Raw genomic sequence first — 20,248 nt, 5'->3', positions numbered from 1 at the left:
CTCTGCGCAGGAAGCACACACAACGGGACCGCCGACAAGATGGAGAACAGAGGTTCCCCTTCCTTCTCCTTGAAGACCTTCAGGAGCTGCTCACAATGCTTCACGCTCCTGAAGGTCACGTCGAAGTAGCCTGCCCCAGGGAAATCCTGCAGGCAGTACACGTCCGCTGCTGCAAACCCACAGCACTCCAGCAAAACCTTCTTCACAAACACCGTCCGATCGACCGGTGTGTGCTCCTCCACCTTCTTCACAGTCACCCTGACTGTGTTGCGAATGCCCTGGCCAGGGCTGCGAGCGGCTGCTGAGGCCATAGCTCTGAGGTTGGCTGATACCTGAATTGGCGTTAGGCCGAAGCCAGCATAAAGATCCACCAAGAGCAGGTCAGCACAACCAAACGATCCTCCAGCGGCCAATCACGATCCAGCGATGGTCACCAGCAGCTCCAACGACTCGCAACACGAACCCCTTGGTTTTTCTCCCGCCAGCGCACTTCTGCAGCGTCGAACCTGCAGCTCTCGAGCAGAATCTCTTCCTCTGGACCTCAGAAACTACACATATTCCAAGCCAAAAGGCCGAGAAGCGATAGCACATTAATACTCCAACGGTGGAGGTCATATTTGCCGACTATCCTTTCCATCAGTTTGATGATATTCAAAGTTCCTTTATTCCCTTACCGTCTACCTTCCTTCCAAGATATCCAACCAGACCGGAAGATCACTCTGCAGCAGTCGCTGTGCTTTCCCCGTGCTTTTCTCTCCATCTGTTACGTAGCCGCGTAGGTCGCGCTGACGACCAATCAGATGGCACGGGCCGGAGCCACCGCACGTCAGGTCGACTGCAGAGAGGTTTCTCCCGGTGATCGGGGACAGCGGCGGCGGCAGGGTCATTCATTCCCCGGCAGGGTCATTCATTCCCCCGGCATCTACAAGATTCACCAGAATTCCTCAGGCAGCACCTTGCAAACCCATGGCCAACGCAGCCTCGAAGGATGACGGCAGCAGATCCACGGGAACACCACCATTCGCAAGTTCTCCCCCCCCCCCCCCCCCCCCCGAGACACTCGCTGTCCTGAATTGCAAATATGTCTTTGTTCCTCCGGTGTTACCGGGTCAAAATCGGGAATCCCCGCCCAAACAGCATCGCGGGGCTACCGACAGCACTTGGACTGCAGCGGTTCGAGAGAGCAGCTCACCACCAGGCTGATCTCGGCATGGGCGAGAAATGTTGGCCTTGACGGAAAGATCCTATTCATTGCCTCCCCTTGTGTTGGTGTAGCTTGCCCATAAATGCCAATCATCGTTTCCCTCACGTACAGGATTCGCTCCTCGGCATTCCGCATCAATCCGAAAAGTTGCGAAAAGCGAATTACGTCCGTGCACCCTTTCTTTATCGTCCACTCTCAATATCCTCTCTACTTGTATCCGACTCTCTGGAGAATGGGGAGGGAGCTGATCTCCCCGTGTAAACATGTCACGCTGCAAGCGCGCCTCATCACCACCAGCAGCTCGATTCGACATCTCCGTTCACATTGCTGCAGATCGCTGACAACATTATAATCCGACCCAGTTGACAAACTGACAACTGTTTCGCTACTTGCACCGCAAATGATGACAAATCGTTCCAAATCGTACGGGTGGCACAGTGGATCAGTGGTTAGTACGGCTGCCTGGTGGCACCAGGGAGCTGAAGCCAGTTCCAGCCTTGGGCGATCGTCTGCGTGAATAATCTTTACGTACAGACGTAGCTACTAAAGCAGGTCGCTTCCGTACAGTAGTTTGCGAAGAAACAAACAGAGATGGGGGTTTCACTCTATTCAGGAAACAGACCAAAGACATTTCTTTCTTGTTCAAGAAAATATTAGGATAAATTTGTTGCCTCGGGGTGGGGGGGGAGGCGGGGGGGTTGGGAAGGGGCTGTGGGGGCTGATCTGATAGCCATTTGACATTGGCTGAGTCATGGGATCCCACAACCTGATTTGACTGTGTTAAAAATCCCACAACACCAGGTTTCAGCCCAACGGGGTTCTTTGAAATTACAGCAGTCACCCCACCCCCCCGCCACCGCCGTACCATCGGTGGGATACGTTTCAAGAACGACCGCAGAAGCCCAAAACGGCAGACAAGGGCAAATCCATTCATTTAAATTGGCAAGTTACCTTCCTGGCAGGCCCCTGGTTCCAGAATGTTCCCTGTAGCACGTTGGGGTTACCCCTGTCCTGGCTTTCTGCGTGCTGCACCTTCATCAGGTAACTGCAGAGCAGGTTCATAAGACAGAAAACCCGTAACAAAAGACGATAGTTTCCTGCAACTGAAAAGACAATAGATGCAACAATCACTGACTGCCATCAACACGGCAAACTAGCAAAGGCAAGAGATTCACATTGCATTCACCTGCTTTTGAACTTGGGTAAGCGTTGGGTGCACCATTCCTGGAAACACTGCAATACCAGGCTGATACATGGAGAGGACAGAGCAAGCCCTTAAGCCATCTCCCTGCTCCAAAAATCCATTTAATACAAACACTCCCACCTTCGGGAGATATCAGCGATTAAACTGATAAGAACAGAAACTACACATATTCCAAGCCAAAAGGCCGAGAAGCGATAGCACATTAATACTCCAACGGTGGAGGTCATATTTGCCGACTATCCTTTCCATCAGTTTGATGATATTCAAAGTTCCTTTATTCCCTTACCGTCTACCTTCCTTCCAAGATATCCAACCAGACCGGAAGATCACTCTGCAGCAGTCGCTGTGCTTTCCCCGTGCTTTTCTCTCCATCTGTTACGTAGCCGCGTAGGTCGCGCTGACGACCAATCAGATGGCACGGGCCGGAGCCACCGCACGTCAGGTCGACTGCAGAGAGGTTTCTCCCGGTGATCGGGGACAGCGGCGGCGGCAGGGTCATTCATTCCCCCGGCAGGGTCATTCATTCCCCCGGCATCTACAAGATTCACCAGAATTCCTCAGGCAGCACCTTGCAAACCCATGGCCAACGCAGCCTCGAAGGATGACGGCAGCAGATCCACGGGAACACCACCATTCGCAAGTTCTCCCCCCCCCCCCCCCCGAGACACTCGCTGTCCTGAATTGCAAATATGTCTTTGTTCCTCCGGTGTTACCGGGTCAAAATCGGGAATCCCCGCCCAAACAGCATCGCGGGGCTACCGACAGCACTTGGACTGCAGCGGTTCGAGAGAGCAGCTCACCACCAGGCTGATCTCGGCATGGGCGAGAAATGTTGGCCTTGACGGAAAGATCCTATTCATTGCCTCCCCTTGTGTTGGTGTAGCTTGCCCATAAATGCCAATCATCGTTTCCCTCACGTACAGGATTCGCTCCTCGGCATTCCGCATCAATCCGAAAAGTTGCGAAAAGCGAATTACGTCCGTGCACCCTTTCTTTATCGTCCACTCTCAATATCCTCTCTACTTGTATCCGACTCTCTGTGGAGAATGGGGAGGGAGCTGATCTCCCCGTGTAAACATGTCACGCTGCAAGCGCGCCTCATCACCACCAGCAGCTCGATTCGACATCTCCGTTCACATTGCTGCAGATCGCTGACAACATTATAATCCGACCCAGTTGACAAACTGACAACTGTTTCGCTACTTGCACCGCAAATGATGACAAATCGTTCCAAATCGTACGGGTGGCACAGTGGATCAGTGGTTAGTACGGCTGCCTGGTGGCACCAGGGAGCTGAAGCCAGTTCCAGCCTTGGGCGATCGTCTGCGTGAATAATCTTTACGTACAGACGTAGCTACTAAAGCAGGTCGCTTCCGTACAGTAGTTTGCGAAGAAACAAACAGAGATGGGGGTTTCACTCTATTCAGGAAACAGACCAAAGACATTTCTTTCTTGTTCAAGAAAATATTAGGATAAATTTGTTGCCTCGGGGGTGGGGGGGGAGGGGCGGGGGGGTTGGGAAGGGGCTGTGGGGGCTGATCTGATAGCCATTTGACATTGGCTGAGTCATGGGATCCCACAACCTGATTTGACTGTGTTAAAAATCCCACAACACCAGGTTTCAGCCCAACGGGGTTCTTTGAAATTACAGCAGTCACCCCACCCCCCGCCACCGCCGTACCATCGGTGGGATACGTTTCAAGAACGACCGCAGAAGCCCAAAACGGCAGACAAGGGCAAATCCATTCATTTAAATTGGCAAGTTACCTTCCTGGCAGGCCCCTGGTTCCAGAATGTTCCCTGTAGCACGTTGGGGTTACCCCTGTCCTGGCTTTCTGCGTGCTGCACCTTCATCAGGTAACTGCAGAGCAGGTTCATAAGACAGAAAACCCGTAACAAAAGACGATAGTTTCCTGCAACTGAAAAGACAATAGATGCAACAATCACTGACTGCCATCAACACGGCAAACTAGCAAAGGCAAGAGATTCACATTGCATTCACCTGCTTTTGAACTTGGGTAAGCGTTGGGTGCACCATTCCTGGAAACACTGCAATACCAGGCTGATACATGGAGAGGACAGAGCAAGCCCTGAAGCCATCTCCCTGCTCCAAAAATCCATTTAATGCAAACACTCCCACCTTCGGGAGATATCAGCGATTAAACTGATAAGAACAGAAACTACACATATTCCAAGCCAAAAGGCCGAGAAGCGATAGCACATTAATACTCCAACGGTGGAGGTCATATTTGCCGACTATCCTTTCCATCAGTTTGATGATATTCAAAGTTCCTTTATTCCCTTACCGTCTACCTTCCTTCCAAGATATCCAACCAGACCGGAAGATCACTCTGCAGCAGTCGCTGTGCTTTCCCCGTGCTTTTCTCTCCATCTGTTACGTAGCCGCGCAGGTCGCGCTGACGACCAATCAGATGGCACGGGCCGGAGCCACCGCACGTCAGGTCGACTGCAGAGAGGTTTCTCCCGGTGATCGGGGACAGCGGCGGCGGCAGGGTCATTCATTCCCCCGGCAGGGTCATTCATTCCCCCGGCATCTACAAGATTCACCAGAATTCCTCAGGCAGCACCTTGCAAACCCATGGCCAACGCAGCCTCGAAGGATGACGGCAGCAGATCCACGGGAACACCACCATTCGCAAGTTCTCCCCCCCCCCCCGAGACACTCGCTGTCCTGAATTGCAAATATGTCTTTGTTCCTCCGGTGTTACCGGGTCAAAATCGGGAATCCCCGCCCAAACAGCATCGCGGGGCTACCGACAGCACTTGGACTGCAGCGGTTCGAGAGAGCAGCTCACCACCAGGCTGATCTCGGCATGGGCGAGAAATGTTGGCCTTGACGGAAAGATCCTATTCATTGCCTCCCCTTGTGTTGGTGTAGCTTGCCCATAAATGCCAATCATCGTTTCCCTCACGTACAGGATTTGCTCCTCGGCATTCCGCATCAATCCGAAAAGTTGCGAAAAGCGAATTACGTCCGTGCACCCTTTCTTTATCGTCCACTCTCAATATCCTCTCTACTTGTATCCGACTCTCTGGAGAATGGGGAGGGAGCTGATCTCCCCGTGTAAACATGTCACGCTGCAAGCGCGCCTCATCACCACCAGCAGCTCGATTCGACATCTCCGTTCACATTGCTGCAGATCGCTGACAACATTATAATCCGACCCAGTTGACAAACTGACAACTGTTTCGCTACTTGCACCGCAAATGATGACAAATCGTTCCAAATCGTACGGGTGGCACAGTGGATCAGTGGTTAGTACGGCTGCCTGGTGGCACCAGGGAGCTGAAGCCAGTTCCAGCCTTGGGCGATCGTCTGCGTGAATAATCTTTACGTACAGACGTAGCTACTAAAGCAGGTCGCTTCCGTACAGTAGTTTGCGAAGAAACAAACAGAGATGGGGGTTTCACTCTATTCAGGAAACAGACCAAAGACATTTCTTTCTTGTTCAAGAAAATATTAGGATAAATTTGTTGCCTCGGGGGTGGGGGGGGAGGCGGGGGGGTTGGGAAGGGGCTGTGGGGGCTGATCTGATAGCCATTTGACATTGGCTGAGTCATGGGATCCCACAACCTGATTTGACTGTGTTAAAAATCCCACAACACCAGGGTTCAGCCCAACGGGGTTCTTTGAAATTACAGCAGTCACCCCACCCCCCGCCACCGCCGTACCATCGGTGGGATACGTTCCAAGAACGACCGCAGAAGCCCAAAACGGCAGACAAGGGCAAATCCATTCATTTAAATTGGCAAGTTACCTTCCTGGCAGGCCCCTGGTTCCAGAATGTTCCCTGTAGCACGTTGGGGTTACCCCTGTCCTGGCTTTCTGCGTGCTGCACCTTCATCAGGTAACTGCAGAGCAGGTTCATAAGACAGAAAACCCGTAACAAAAGACGATAGTTTCCTGCAACTGAAAAGACAATAGATGCAACAATCACTGACTGCCATCAACACGGCAAACTAGCAAAGGCAAGAGATTCACATTGCATTCACCTGCTTTTGAACTTGGGTAAGCGTTGGGTGCACCATTCCTGGAAACACTGCAATACCAGGCTGATACATGGAGAGGACAGAGCAAGCCCTTAAGCCATCTCCCTGCTCCAAAAAATCCATTTAATACAAACACTCCCACCTTCGGGAGATATCAGCGATTAAACTGATAAGAACAGAAACTACACATATTCCAAGCCAAAAGGCCGAGAAGCGATAGCACATTAATACTCCAACGGTGGAGGTCATATTTGCCGACTATCCTTTCCATCAGTTTGATGATATTCAAAGTTCCTTTATTCCCTTACCGTCTACCTTCCTTCCAAGATATCCAACCAGACCGGAAGATCACTCTGCAGCAGTCGCTGTGCTTTCCCCGTGCTTTTCTCTCCATCTGTTACGTAGCCGCGTAGGTCGCGCTGACGACCAATCAGATGGCACGGGCCGGAGCCACCGCACGTCAGGTCGACTGCAGAGAGGTTTCTCCCGGTGATCGGGGACAGCGGCGGCGGCAGGGTCATTCATTCCCCCGGCAGGGTCATTCATTCCCCCGGCATCTACAAGATTCACCAGAATTCCTCAGGCAGCACCTTGCAAACCCATGGCCAACGCAGCCTCGAAGGATGACGGCAGCAGATCCACGGGAACACCACCATTCGCAAGTTCTCCCCCTCCCCCCCCCCGAGACACTCGCTGTCCTGAATTGCAAATATGTCTTTGTTCCTCCGGTGTTACCGGGTCAAAATCGGGAATCCCCGCCCAAACAGCATCGCGGGGCTACCGACAGCACTTGGACTGCAGCGGTTCGAGAGAGCAGCTCACCACCAGGCTGATCTCGGCATGGGCGAGAAATGTTGGCCTTGACGGAAAGATCCTATTCATTGCCTCCCCTTGTGTTGGTGTAGCTTGCCCATAAATGCCAATCATCGTTTCCCTCACGTACAGGATTCGCTCCTCGGCATTCCGCATCAATCCGAAAAGTTGCGAAAAGCGAATTACGTCCGTGCACCCTTTCTTTATCGTCCACTCTCAATATCCTCTCTACTTGTATCCGACTCTCTGGAGAATGGGGAGGGAGCTGATCTCCCCGTGTAAACATGTCACGCTGCAAGCGCGCCTCATCACCCCCAGCAGCTCGATTCGACATCTCCGTTCACATTGCTGCAGATCGCTGACAACATTATAATCCGACCCAGTTGACAAACTGACAACTGTTTCGCTACTTGCACCGCAAATGATGACAAATCGTTCCAAATCGTACGGGTGGCACAGTGGATCAGTGGTTAGTACGGCTGCCTGGTGGCACCAGGGAGCTGAAGCCAGTTCCAGCCTTGGGCGATCGTCTGCGTGAATAATCTTTACGTACAGACGTAGCTACTAAAGCAGGTCGCTTCCGTACAGTAGTTTGCGAAGAAACAAACAGAGATGGGGGTTTCACTCTATTCAGGAAACAGACCAAAGACATTTCTTTCTTGTTCAAGAAAATATTAGGATAAATTTGTTGCCTCGGGGGTGGGGGGGGAGGCGGGGGGGTTGGGAAGGGGCTGTGGGGGCTGATCTGATAGCCATTTGACATTGGCTGAGTCATGGGATCCCACAACCTGATTTGACTGTGTTAAAAATCCCACAACACCAGGTTTCAGCCCAACGGGGTTCTTTGAAATTACAGCAGTCACCCCACCCCCCGCCACCGCCGTACCATCGGTGGGATACGTTCAAGAACGACCGCAGAAGCCCAAAACGGCAGACAAGGGCAAATCCATTCATTTAAATTGGCAAGTTACCTTCCTGGCAGGCCCCTGGTTCCAGAATGTTCCCTGTAGCACGTTGGGGTTACCCCTGTCCTGGCTTTCTGCGTGCTGCACCTTCATCAGGTAACTGCAGAGCAGGTTCATAAGACAGAAAACCCGTAACAAAAGACGATAGTTTCCTGCAACTGAAAAGACAATAGATGCAACAATCACTGACTGCCATCAACACGGCAAACTAGCAAAGGCAAGAGATTCACATTGCATTCACCTGCTTTTGAACTTGGGTAAGCGTTGGGTGCACCATTCCTGGAAACACTGCAATACCAGGCTGATACATGGAGAGGACAGAGCAAGCCCTTAAGCCATCTCCCTGCTCCAAAAATCCATTTAATACAAACACTCCCACCTTCGGGAGATATCAGCGATTAAACTGATAAGAACAGAAACTACACATATTCCAAGCCAAAAGGCCGAGAAGCGATAGCACATTAATACTCCAACGGTGGAGGTCATATTTGCCGACTATCCTTTCCATCAGTTTGATGATATTCAAAGTTCCTTTATTCCCTTACCGTCTACCTTCCTTCCAAGATATCCAACCAGACCGGAAGATCACTCTGCAGCAGTCGCTGTGCTTTCCCCGTGCTTTTCTCTCCATCTGTTACGTAGCCGCGTAGGTCGCGCTGACGACCAATCAGATGGCACGGGCCGGAGCCACCGCACGTCAGGTCGACTGCAGAGAGGTTTCTCCCGGTGATCGGGGACAGCGGCGGCGGCAGGGTCATTCATTCCCCGGCAGGGTCATTCATTCCCCCGGCATCTACAAGATTCACCAGAATTCCTCAGGCAGCACCTTGCAAACCCATGGCCAACGCAGCCTCGAAGGATGACGGCAGCAGATCCACGGGAACACCACCATTCGCAAGTTCTCCCCCCTCCCCCCCCCCCCGAGACACTCGCTGTCCTGAATTGCAAATATGTCTTTGTTCCTCCGGTGTTACCGGGTCAAAATCGGGAATCCCCGCCCAAACAGCATCGCGGGGCTACCGACAGCACTTGGACTGCAGCGGTTCGAGAGAGCAGCTCACCACCAGGCTGATCTCGGCATGGGCGAGAAATGTTGGCCTTGACGGAAAGATCCTATTCATTGCCTCCCCTTGTGTTGGTGTAGCTTGCCCATAAATGCCAATCATCGTTTCCCTCACGTACAGGATTCGCTCCTCGGCATTCCGCATCAATCCGAAAAGTTGCGAAAAGCGAATTACGTCCGTGCACCCTTTCTTTATCGTCCACTCTCAATATCCTCTCTACTTGTATCCGACTCTCTGGAGAATGGGGAGGGAGCTGATCTCCCCGTGTAAACATGTCACGCTGCAAGCGCGCCTCATCACCCCCAGCAGCTCGATTCGACATCTCCGTTCACATTGCTGCAGATCGCTGACAACATTATAATCCGACCCAGTTGACAAACTGACAACTGTTTCGCTACTTGCACCGCAAATGATGACAAATCGTTCCAAATCGTACGGGTGGCACAGTGGATCAGTGGTTAGTACGGCTGCCTGGTGGCACCAGGGAGCTGAAGCCAGTTCCAGCCTTGGGCGATCGTCTGCGTGAATAATCTTTACGTACAGACGTAGCTACTAAAGCAGGTCGCTTCCGTACAGTAGTTTGCGAAGAAACAAACAGAGATGGGGGTTTCACTCTATTCAGGAAACAGACCAAAGACATTTCTTTCTTGTTCAAGAAAATATTAGGATAAATTTGTTGCCTCGGGGGTGGGGGGGGAGGCGGGGGGGTTGGGAAGGGGCTGTGGGGGCTGATCTGATAGCCATTTGACATTGGCTGAGTCATGGGATCCCACAACCTGATTTGACTGTGTTAAAAATCCCACAACACCAGGTTTCAGCCCAACGGGGTTCTTTGAAATTACAGCAGTCACCCCACCCCCCGCCACCGCCGTACCATCGGTGGGATACGTTTCCAAGAACGACCGCAGAAGCCCAAAACGGCAGACAAGGGCAAATCCATTCATTTAAATTGGCAAGTTACCTTCCTGGCAGGCCCCTGGTTCCAGAATGTTCCCTGTAGCACGTTGGGGTTACCCCTGTCCTGGCTTTCTGCGTGCTGCACCTTCATCAGGTAACTGCAGAGCAGGTTCATAAGACAGAAAACCCGTAACAAAAGACGATAGTTTCCTGCAACTGAAAAGACAATAGATGCAACAATCACTGACTGCCATCAACACGGCAAACTAGCAAAGGCAAGAGATTCACATTGCATTCACCTGCTTTTGAACTTGGGTAAGCGTTGGGTGCACCATTCCTGGAAACACTGCAATACCAGGCTGATACATGGAGAGGACAGAGCAAGCCCTTAAGCCATCTCCCTGCTCCAAAAATCCATTTAATACAAACACTCCCACCTTCGGGAGATATCAGCGATTAAACTGATAAGAACAGAAACTACACATATTCCAAGCCAAAAGGCCGAGAAGCGATAGCACATTAATACTCCAACGGTGGAGGTCATATTTGCCGACTATCCTTTCCATCAGTTTGATGATATTCAAAGTTCCTTTATTCCCTTACCGTCTACCTTCCTTCCAAGATATCCAACCAGACCGGAAGATCACTCTGCAGCAGTCGCTGTGCTTTCCCCGTGCTTTTCTCTCCATCTGTTACGTAGCCGCGTAGGTCGCGCTGACGACCAATCAGATGGCACGGGCCGGAGCCACCGCACGTCAGGTCGACTGCAGAGAGGTTTCTCCCGGTGATCGGGGACAGCGGCGGCGGCAGGGTCATTCATTCCCCCGGCAGGGTCATTCATTCCCCCGGCATCTACAAGATTCACCAGAATTCCTCAGGCAGCACCTTGCAAACCCATGGCCAACGCAGCCTCGAAGGATGACGGCAGCAGATCCACGGGAACACCACCATTCGCAAGTTCTCCCCCCCTCCCCCCCCCCCCGAGACACTCGCTGTCCTGAATTGCAAATATGTCTTTGTTCCTCCGGTGTTACCGGGTCAAAATCGGGAATCCCCGCCCAAACAGCATCGCGGGGCTACCGACAGCACTTGGACTGCAGCGGTTCGAGAGAGCAGCTCACCACCAGGCTGATCTCGGCATGGGCGAGAAATGTTGGCCTTGACGGAAAGATCCTATTCATTGCCTCCCCTTGTGTTGGTGTAGCTTGCCCATAAATGCCAATCATCGTTTCCCTCACGTACAGGATTCGCTCCTCGGCATTCCGCATCAATCCGAAAAGTTGCGAAAAGCGAATTACGTCCGTGCACCCTTTCTTTATCGTCCACTCTCAATATCCTCTCTACTTGTATCCGACTCTCTGGAGAATGGGGAGGGAGCTGATCTCCCCGTGTAAACATGTCACGCTGCAAGCGCGCCTCATCACCCCCAGCAGCTCGATTCGACATCTCCGTTCACATTGCTGCAGATCGCTGACAACATTATAATCCGACCCAGTTGACAAACTGACAACTGTTTCGCTACTTGCACCGCAAATGATGACAAATCGTTCCAAATCGTACGGGTGGCACAGTGGATCAGTGGTTAGTACGGCTGCCTGGTGGCACCAGGGAGCTGAAGCCAGTTCCAGCCTTGGGCGATCGTCTGCGTGAATAATCTTTACGTACAGACGTAGCTACTAAAGCAGGTCGCTTCCGTACAGTAGTTTGCGAAGAAACAAACAGAGATGGGGGTTTCACTCTATTCAGGAAACAGACCAAAGACATTTCTTTCTTGTTCAAGAAAATATTAGGATAAATTTGTTGCCTCGGGGGTGGGGGGGGGAGGCGGGGGGGTTGGGAAGGGGCTGTGGGGGCTGATCTGATAGCCATTTGACATTGGCTGAGTCATGGGATCCCACAACCTGATTTGACTGTGTTAAAAATCCCACAACACCAGGTTTCAGGCCAACGGGGTTCTTTGAAATTACAGCAGTCACCCCACCCCCCGCCACCGCCGTACCATCGGTGGGATACGTTTCAAGAACGACCGCAGAAGCCCAAAACGGCAGACAAGGGCAAATCCATTCATTTAAATTGGCAAGTTACCTTCCTGGCAGGCCCCTGGTTCCAGAATGTTCCCTGTAGCACGTTGGGGTTACCCCTGTCCTGGCTTTCTGCGTGCTGCACCTTCATCAGGTAACTGCAGAGCAGGTTCATAAGACAGAAAACCCGTAACAAAAGACGATAGTTTCCTGCAACTGAAAAGACAATAGATGCAACAATCACTGACTGCCATCAACACGGCAAACTAGCAAAGGCAAGAGATTCACATTGCATTCACCTGCTTTTGAACTTGGGTAAGCGTTGGGTGCACCATTCCTGGAAACACTGCAATACCAGGCTGATACATGGAGAGGACAGAGCAAGCCCTGAAGCCATCTCCCTGCTCCAAAAATCCATTTAATGCAAACACTCCCACCTTCGGGAGATATCAGCGATTAAACTGATAAGAACAGAAACTACACATATTCCAAGCCAAAAGGCCGAGAAGCGATAGCACATTAATACTCCAACGGTGGAGGTCATATTTGCCGACTATCCTTTCCATCAGTTTGATGATATTCAAAGTTCCTTTATTCCCTTACCGTCTACCTTCCTTCCAAGATATCCAACCAGACCGGAAGATCACTCTGCAGCAGTCGCTGTGCTTTCCCCCGTGCTTTTCTCTCCATCTGTTACGTAGCCGCGCAGGTCGCGCTGACGACCAATCAGATGGCACGGGCCGGAGCCACCGCACGTCAGGTCGACTGCAGAGAGGTTTCTCCCGGTGATCGGGGACAGCGGCGGCGGCAGGGTCATTCATTCCCCCGGCAGGGTCATTCATTCCCCCGGCATCTACAAGATTCACCAGAATTCCTCAGGCAGCACCTTGCAAACCCATGGCCAACGCAGCCTCGAAGGATGACGGCAGCAGATCCACGGGAACACCACCATTCGCAAGTTCTCCCCCCCCCCCCCCCGAGACACTCGCTGTCCTGAATTGCAAATATGTCTTTGTTCCTCCGGTGTTACCGGGTCAAAATCGGGAATCCCCGCCCAAACAGCATCGCGGGGCTACCGACAGCACTTGGACTGCAGCGGTTCGAGAGAGCAGCTCACCACCAGGCTGATCTCGGCATGGGTGAGAAATGTTGGCCTTGACGGAAAGATCCTATTCATTGCCTCCCCTTGTGTTGGTGTAGCTTGCCCATAAATGCCAATCATCGTTTCCCTCACGTACAGGATTTGCTCCTCGGCATTCCGCATCAATCCGAAAAGTTGCGAAAAGCGAATTACGTCCGTGCACCCTTTCTTTATCGTCCACTCTCAATATCCTCTCTACTTGTATCCGACTCTCTGGAGAATGGGGAGGGAGCTGATCTCCCCGTGTAAACATGTCACGCTGCAAGCGCGCCTCATCACCACCAGCAGCTCGATTCGACATCTCCGTTCACATTGCTGCAGATCGCTGACAACATTATAATCCGACCCAGTTGACAAACTGACAACTGTTTCGCTACTTGCACCGCAAATGATGACAAATCGTTCCAAATCGTACGGGTGGCACAGTGGATCAGTGGTTAGTACGGCTGCCTGGTGGCACCAGGGAGCTGAAGCCAGTTCCAGCCTTGGGCGATCGTCTGCGTGAATAATCTTTACGTACAGACGTAGCTACTAAAGCAGGTCGCTTCCGTACAGTAGTTTGCGAAGAAACAAACAGAGATGGGGGTTTCACTCTATTCAGGAAACAGACCAAAGACATTTCTTTCTTGTTCAAGAAAATATTAGGATAAATTTGTTGCCTCGGGGGTGGGGGGGGAGGGCGGGGGGGTTGGGAAGGGGCTGTGGGGGCTGATCTGATAGCCATTTGACATTGGCTGAGTCATGGGATCCCACAACCTGATTTGACTGTGTTAAAAATCCCACAACACCAGGGTTCAGCCCAACGGGGTTCTTTGAAATTACAGCAGTCACCCCACCCCCCGCCACCGCCGTACCATCGGTGGGATACGTTTCCAAGAACGACCGCAGAAGCCCAAAACGGCAGACAAGGGCAAATCCATTCATTTAAATTGGCAAGTTACCTTCCTGGCAGGCCCCTGGTTCCAGAATGTTCCCTGTAGCACGTTGGGGTTACCCCTGTCCTGGCTTTCTGCGTGCTGCACCTTCATCAGGTAACTGCAGAGCAGGTTCATAAGACAGAAAACCCGTAACAAAAGACGATAGTTTCCTGCAACTGAAAAGACAATAGATGCAACAATCACTGACTGCCATCAACACGGCAAACTAGCAAAGGCAAGAGATTCACATTGCATTCACCTGCTTTTGAACTTGGGTAAGCGTTGGGTGCACCATTCCTGGAAACACTGCAATACCAGGCTGATACATGGAGAGGACAGAGCAAGCCCTTAAGCCATCTCCCTGCTCCAAAAATCCATTTAATACAAACACTCCCACCTTCGGGAGATATCAGCGATTAAACTGATAAGAACAGAAACTACACATATTCCAAGCCAAAAGGCCGAGAAGCGATAGCACATTAATACTCCAACGGTGGAGGTCATATTTGCCGACTATCCTTTCCATCAGTTTGATGATATTCAAAGTTCCTTTATTCCCTTACCGTCTACCTTCCTTCCAAGATATCCAACCAGACCGGAAGATCACTCTGCAGCAGTCGCTGTGCTTTCCCCGTGCTTTTCTCTCCATCTGTTACGTAGCCGCGTAGGTCGCGCTGACGACCAATCAGATGGCACGGGCCGGAGCCACCGCACGTCAGGTCGACTGCAGAGAGGTTTCTCCCGGTGATCGGGGACAGCGGCGGCGGCAGGGTCATTCATTCCCCCGGCAGGGTCATTCATTCCCCCGGCATCTACAAGATTCACCAGAATTCCTCAGGCAGCACCTTGCAAACCCATGGCCAACGCAGCCTCGAAGGATGACGGCAGCAGATCCACGGGAACACCACCATTCGCAAGTTCTCCCCCCTCCCCCCCCCCCCGAGACACTCGCTGTCCTGAATTGCAAATATGTCTTTGTTCCTCCGGTGTTACCGGGTCAAAATCGGGAATCCCCGCCCAAACAGCATCGCGGGGCTACCGACAGCACTTGGACTGCAGCGGTTCGAGAGAGCAGCTCACCACCAGGCTGATCTCGGCATGGGCGAGAAATGTTGGCCTTGACGGAAAGATCCTATTCATTGCCTCCCCTTGTGTTGGTGTAGCTTGCCCATAAATGCCAATCATCGTTTCCCTCACGTACAGGATTCGCTCCTCGGCATTCCGCATCAATCCGAAAAGTTGCGAAAAGCGAATTACGTCCGTGCACCCTTTCTTTATCGTCCACTCTCAATATCCTCTCTACTTGTATCCGACTCTCTGGAGAATGGGGAGGGAGCTGATCTCCCCGTGTAAACATGTCACGCTGCAAGCGCGCCTCATCACCCCCAGCAGCTCGATTCGACATCTCCGTTCACATTGCTGCAGATCGCTGACAACATTATAATCCGACCCAGTTGACAAACTGACAACTGTTTCGCTACTTGCACCGCAAATGATGACAAATCGTTCCAAATCGTACGGGTGGCACAGTGGATCAGTGGTTAGTACGGCTGCCTGGTGGCACCAGGGAGCTGAAGCCAGTTCCAGCCTTGGGCGATCGTCTGCGTGAATAATCTTTACGTACAGACGTAGCTACTAAAGCAGGTCGCTTCCGTACAGTAGTTTGCGAAGAAACAAACAGAGATGGGGGTTTCACTCTATTCAGGAAACAGACCAAAGACATTTCTTTCTTGTTCAAGAAAATATTAGGATAAATTTGTTGCCTCGGGGGTGGGGGGGGAGGGCGGGGGGGTTGGGAAGGGGCTGTGGGGGCTGATCTGATAGCCATTTGACATTGGCTGAGTCATGGGATCCCACAACCTGATTTGACTGTGTTAAAAATCCCACAACACCAGGTTTCAGGCCAACGGGGTTCTTTGAAATTACAGCAGTCACCCCACCCCCCGCCACCGCCGTACCATCGGTGGGATACGTTTCAAGAACGACCGCAGAAGCCCAAAACGGCAGACAAGGGCAAATCCATTCATTTAAATTGGCAAGTTACCTTCCTGGCAGGCCCCTGGTTCCAGAATGTTCCCTGTAGCACGTTGGGGTTACCCCTGTCCTGGCTTTCTGCGTGCTGCACCTTCATCAGGTAACTGCAGAGCAGGTTCATAAGACAGAAAACCCGTAACAAAAGACGATAGTTTCCTGCAACTGAAAAGACAATAGATGCAACAATCACTGACTGCCATCAACACGGCAAACTAGCAAAGGCAAGAGATTCACATTGCATTCACCTGCTTTTGAACTTGGGTAAGCGTTGGGTGCACCATTCCTGGAAACACTGCAATACCAGGCTGATACATGGAGAGGACAGAGCAAGCCCTTAAGCCATCTCCCTGCTCCAAAAATCCATTTAATACAAACACTCCCACCTTCGGGAGATATCAGCGATTAAACTGATAAGAACAGAAACTACACATATTCCAAGCCAAAAGGCCGAGAAGCGATAGCACATTAATACTCCAACGGTGGAGGTCATATTTGCCGACTATCCTTTCCATCAGTTTGATGATATTCAAAGTTCCTTTATTCCCTTACCGTCTACCTTCCTTCCAAGATATCCAACCAGACCGGAAGATCACTCTGCAGCAGTCGCTGTGCTTTCCCCGTGCTTTTCTCTCCATCTGTTACGTAGCCGCGTAGGTCGCGCTGACGACCAATCAGATGGCACGGGCCGGAGCCACCGCACGTCAGGTCGACTGCAGAGAGGTTTCTCCCGGTGATCGGGGACAGCGGCGGCGGCAGGGTCATTCATTCCCCCGGCAGGGTCATTCATTCCCCCGGCATCTACAAGATTCACCAGAATTCCTCAGGCAGCACCTTGCAAACCCATGGCCAACGCAGCCTCGAAGGATGACGGCAGCAGATCCACGGGAACACCACCATTCGCAAGTTCTCCCCCTCCCCCCCCCCCGAGACACTCGCTGTCCTGAATTGCAAATATGTCTTTGTTCCTCCGGTGTTACCGGGTCAAAATCGGGAATCCCCGCCCAAACAGCATCGCGGGGCTACCGACAGCACTTGGACTGCAGCGGTTCGAGAGAGCAGCTCACCACCAGGCTGATCTCGGCATGGGCGAGAAATGTTGGCCTTGACGGAAAGATCCTATTCATTGCCTCCCCTTGTGTTGGTGTAGCTTGCCCATAAATGCCAATCATCGTTTCCCTCACGTACAGGATTCGCTCCTCGGCATTCCGCATCAATCCGAAAAGTTGCGAAAAGCGAATTACGTCCGTGCACCCTTTCTTTATCGTCCACTCTCAATATCCTCTCTACTTGTATCCGACTCTCTGTGAGAATGGGGAGGGAGCTGATCTCCCCGTGTAAACATGTCACGCTGCAAGCGCGCCTCATCACCACCAGCAGCTCGATTCGACATCTCCGTTCACATTGCTGCAGATCGCTGACAACATTATAATCCGACCCAGTTGACAAACTGACAACTGTTTCGCTACTTGCACCGCAAATGATGACAAATCGTTCCAAATCGTACGGGTGGCACAGTGGATCAGTGGTTAGTACGGCTGCCTGGTGGCACCAGGGAGCTGAAGCCAGTTCCAGCCTTGGGCGATCGTCTGCGTGAATAATCTTTACGTACAGACGTAGCTACTAAAGCAGGTCGCTTCCGTACAGTAGTTTGCGAAGAAACAAACAGAGATGGGGGTTTCACTCTATTCAGGAAACAGACCAAAGACATTTCTTTCTTGTTCAAGAAAATATTAGGATAAATTTGTTGCCTCGGGGGTGGGGGGGGAGGCGGGGGGGGTTGGGAAGGGGCTGTGGGGGCTGATCTGATAGCCATTTGACATTGGCTGAGTCATGGGATCCCACAACCTGATTTGACTGTGTTAAAAATCCCACAACACCAGGTTTCAGCCCAACGGGGTTCTTTGAAATTACAGCAGTCACCCCACCCCCCGCCACCGCCGTACCATCGGTGGGATACGTTTCAAGAACGACCGCAGAAGCCCAAAACGGCAGACAAGGGCAAATCCATTCATTTAAATTGGCAAGTTACCTTCCTGGCAGGCCCCTGGTTCCAGAATGTTCCCTGTAGCACGTTGGGGTTACCCCTGTCCTGGCTTTCTGCGTGCTGCACCTTCATCAGGTAACTGCAGAGCAGGTTCATAAGACAGAAAACCCGTAACAAAAGACGATAGTTTCCTGCAACTGAAAAGACAATAGATGCAACAATCACTGACTGCCATCAACACGGCAAACTAGCAAAGGCAAGAGATTCACATTGCATTCACCTGCTTTTGAACTTGGGTAAGCGTTGGGTGCACCATTCCTGGAAACACTGCAATACCAGGCTGATACATGGAGAGGACAGAGCAAGCCCTTAAGCCATCTCCCTGCTCCAAAAATCCATTTAATACAAACACTCCCACCTTCGGGAGATATCAGCGATTAAACTGATAAGAACAGAAACTACACATATTCCAAGCCAAAAGGCCGAGAAGCGATAGCACATCAATACTCCAACGGTGGAGGTCATATTTGCCGACTATCCTTTCCATCAGTTTGATGATATTCAAAGTTCCTTTATTCCCTTACCGTCTACCTTCCTTCCAAGATATCCAACCAGACCGGAAGATCACTCTGCAGCAGTCGCTGTGCTTTCCCCGTGCTTTTCTCTCCATCTGTTACGTAGCCGCGTAGGTCGCGCTGACGACCAATCAGATGGCACGGGCCGGAGCCACCGCACGTCAGGTCGACTGCAGAGAGGTTTCTCCCGGTGATCGGGGACAGCGGCGGCGGCAGGGTCATTCATTCCCCCGGCAGGGTCATTCATTCCCCCGGCATCTACAAGATTCACCAGAATTCCTCAGGCAGCACCTTGCAAACCCATGGCCAACGCAGCCTCGAAGGATGACGGCAGCAGATCCACGGGAACACCACCATTCGCAAGTTCTCCCCCCCCCCCCCGAGACACTCGCTGTCCTGAATTGCAAATATGTCTTTGTTCCTCCGGTGTTACCGGGTCAAAATCGGGAATCCCCGCCCAAACAGCATCGCGGGGCTACCGACAGCACTTGGACTGCAGCGGTTCGAGAGAGCAGCTCACCACCAGGCTGATCTCGGCATGGGTGAGAAATGTTGGCCTTGACGGAAAGATCCTATTCATTGCCTCCCCTTGTGTTGGTGTAGCTTGCCCATAAATGCCAATCATCGTTTCCCTCACGTACAGGATTCGCTCCTCGGCATTCCGCATCAATCCGAAAAGTTGCGAAAAGCGAATTACGTCCGTGCACCCTTTCTTTATCGTCCACTCTCAATATCCTCTCTACTTGTATCCGACTCTCTGGAGAATGGGGAGGGAGCTGATCTCCCCGTGTAAACATGTCACGCTGCAAGCGCGCCTCATCACCACCAGCAGCTCGATTCGACATCTCCGTTCACATTGCTGCAGATCGCTGACAACATTATAATCCGACCCAGTTGACAAACTGACAACTGTTTCGCTACTTGCACCGCAAATGATGACAAATCGTTCCAAATCGTACGGGTGGCACAGTGGATCAGTGGTTAGTACGGCTGCCTGGTGGCACCAGGGAGCTGAAGCCAGTTCCAGCCTTGGGCGATCGTCTGCGTGAATAATCTTTACGTACAGACGTAGCTACTAAAGCAGGTCGCTTCCGTACAGTAGTTTGCGAAGAAACAAACAGAGATGGGGGTTTCACTCTATTCAGGAAACAGACCAAAGACATTTCTTTCTTGTTCAAGAAAATATTAGGATAAATTTGTTGCCTCGGGGGTGGGGGGGGAGGCGGGGGGGTTGGGAAGGGGCTGTGGGGGCTGATCTGATAGCCATTTGACATTGGCTGAGTCATGGGATCCCACAACCTGATTTGACTGTGTTAAAAATCCCACAACACCAGGTTTCAGCCCAACGGGGTTCTTTGAAATTACAGCAGTCACCCCACCCCCCGCCACCGCCGTACCATCGGTGGGATACGTTCCAA

General features: G+C 51.9%; 9 non-coding genes across 9 annotated transcripts; all 9 read right to left on the bottom strand.

The window, feature by feature from the left end:
- Positions 1–2,412: 2,412 nt before the first annotated feature.
- On the bottom strand, positions 2,413–2,604 carry LOC132810790 (U2 spliceosomal RNA). Its single transcript, XR_009643095.1, has one exon. It is a non-coding gene; the product is annotated as a U2 spliceosomal RNA (small nuclear RNA).
- Positions 2,605–4,432: 1,828 nt separating this feature from the next.
- LOC132810795 (U2 spliceosomal RNA) lies at positions 4,433–4,624 on the bottom strand. The gene has a single exon (XR_009643100.1). It is a non-coding gene; the product is annotated as a U2 spliceosomal RNA (small nuclear RNA).
- Positions 4,625–6,444: 1,820 nt separating this feature from the next.
- Positions 6,445–6,637, bottom strand: LOC132810797 (U2 spliceosomal RNA). Its single transcript, XR_009643102.1, has one exon. It is a non-coding gene; the product is annotated as a U2 spliceosomal RNA (small nuclear RNA).
- Positions 6,638–8,460: 1,823 nt separating this feature from the next.
- Positions 8,461–8,652, bottom strand: LOC132810788 (U2 spliceosomal RNA). Its single transcript, XR_009643093.1, has one exon. It is a non-coding gene; the product is annotated as a U2 spliceosomal RNA (small nuclear RNA).
- Positions 8,653–10,479: 1,827 nt separating this feature from the next.
- LOC132810787 (U2 spliceosomal RNA) lies at positions 10,480–10,671 on the bottom strand. Its single transcript, XR_009643092.1, has one exon. It is a non-coding gene; the product is annotated as a U2 spliceosomal RNA (small nuclear RNA).
- A 1,829-nt stretch (positions 10,672–12,500) lies between these two features.
- LOC132810794 (U2 spliceosomal RNA) lies at positions 12,501–12,692 on the bottom strand. The gene has a single exon (XR_009643099.1). It is a non-coding gene; the product is annotated as a U2 spliceosomal RNA (small nuclear RNA).
- A 1,826-nt stretch (positions 12,693–14,518) lies between these two features.
- LOC132810786 (U2 spliceosomal RNA) lies at positions 14,519–14,710 on the bottom strand. Its single transcript, XR_009643091.1, has one exon. It is a non-coding gene; the product is annotated as a U2 spliceosomal RNA (small nuclear RNA).
- A 1,828-nt stretch (positions 14,711–16,538) lies between these two features.
- LOC132810785 (U2 spliceosomal RNA) lies at positions 16,539–16,730 on the bottom strand. The gene has a single exon (XR_009643090.1). It is a non-coding gene; the product is annotated as a U2 spliceosomal RNA (small nuclear RNA).
- Positions 16,731–18,557: 1,827 nt separating this feature from the next.
- On the bottom strand, positions 18,558–18,749 carry LOC132810784 (U2 spliceosomal RNA). The gene has a single exon (XR_009643089.1). It is a non-coding gene; the product is annotated as a U2 spliceosomal RNA (small nuclear RNA).
- Between the last annotated feature and the right edge of the window lie 1,499 nt (positions 18,750–20,248).

This window comes from Hemiscyllium ocellatum, unplaced genomic scaffold, assembly GCF_020745735.1.
Source record: "Hemiscyllium ocellatum isolate sHemOce1 unplaced genomic scaffold, sHemOce1.pat.X.cur. scaffold_1938_pat_ctg1, whole genome shotgun sequence".
NCBI lineage: Eukaryota > Metazoa > Chordata > Chondrichthyes > Orectolobiformes > Hemiscylliidae > Hemiscyllium > Hemiscyllium ocellatum.
Note: the sequence above shows the minus strand (reverse complement) of the source record. Positions and strands in the feature narration are given on the sequence as shown.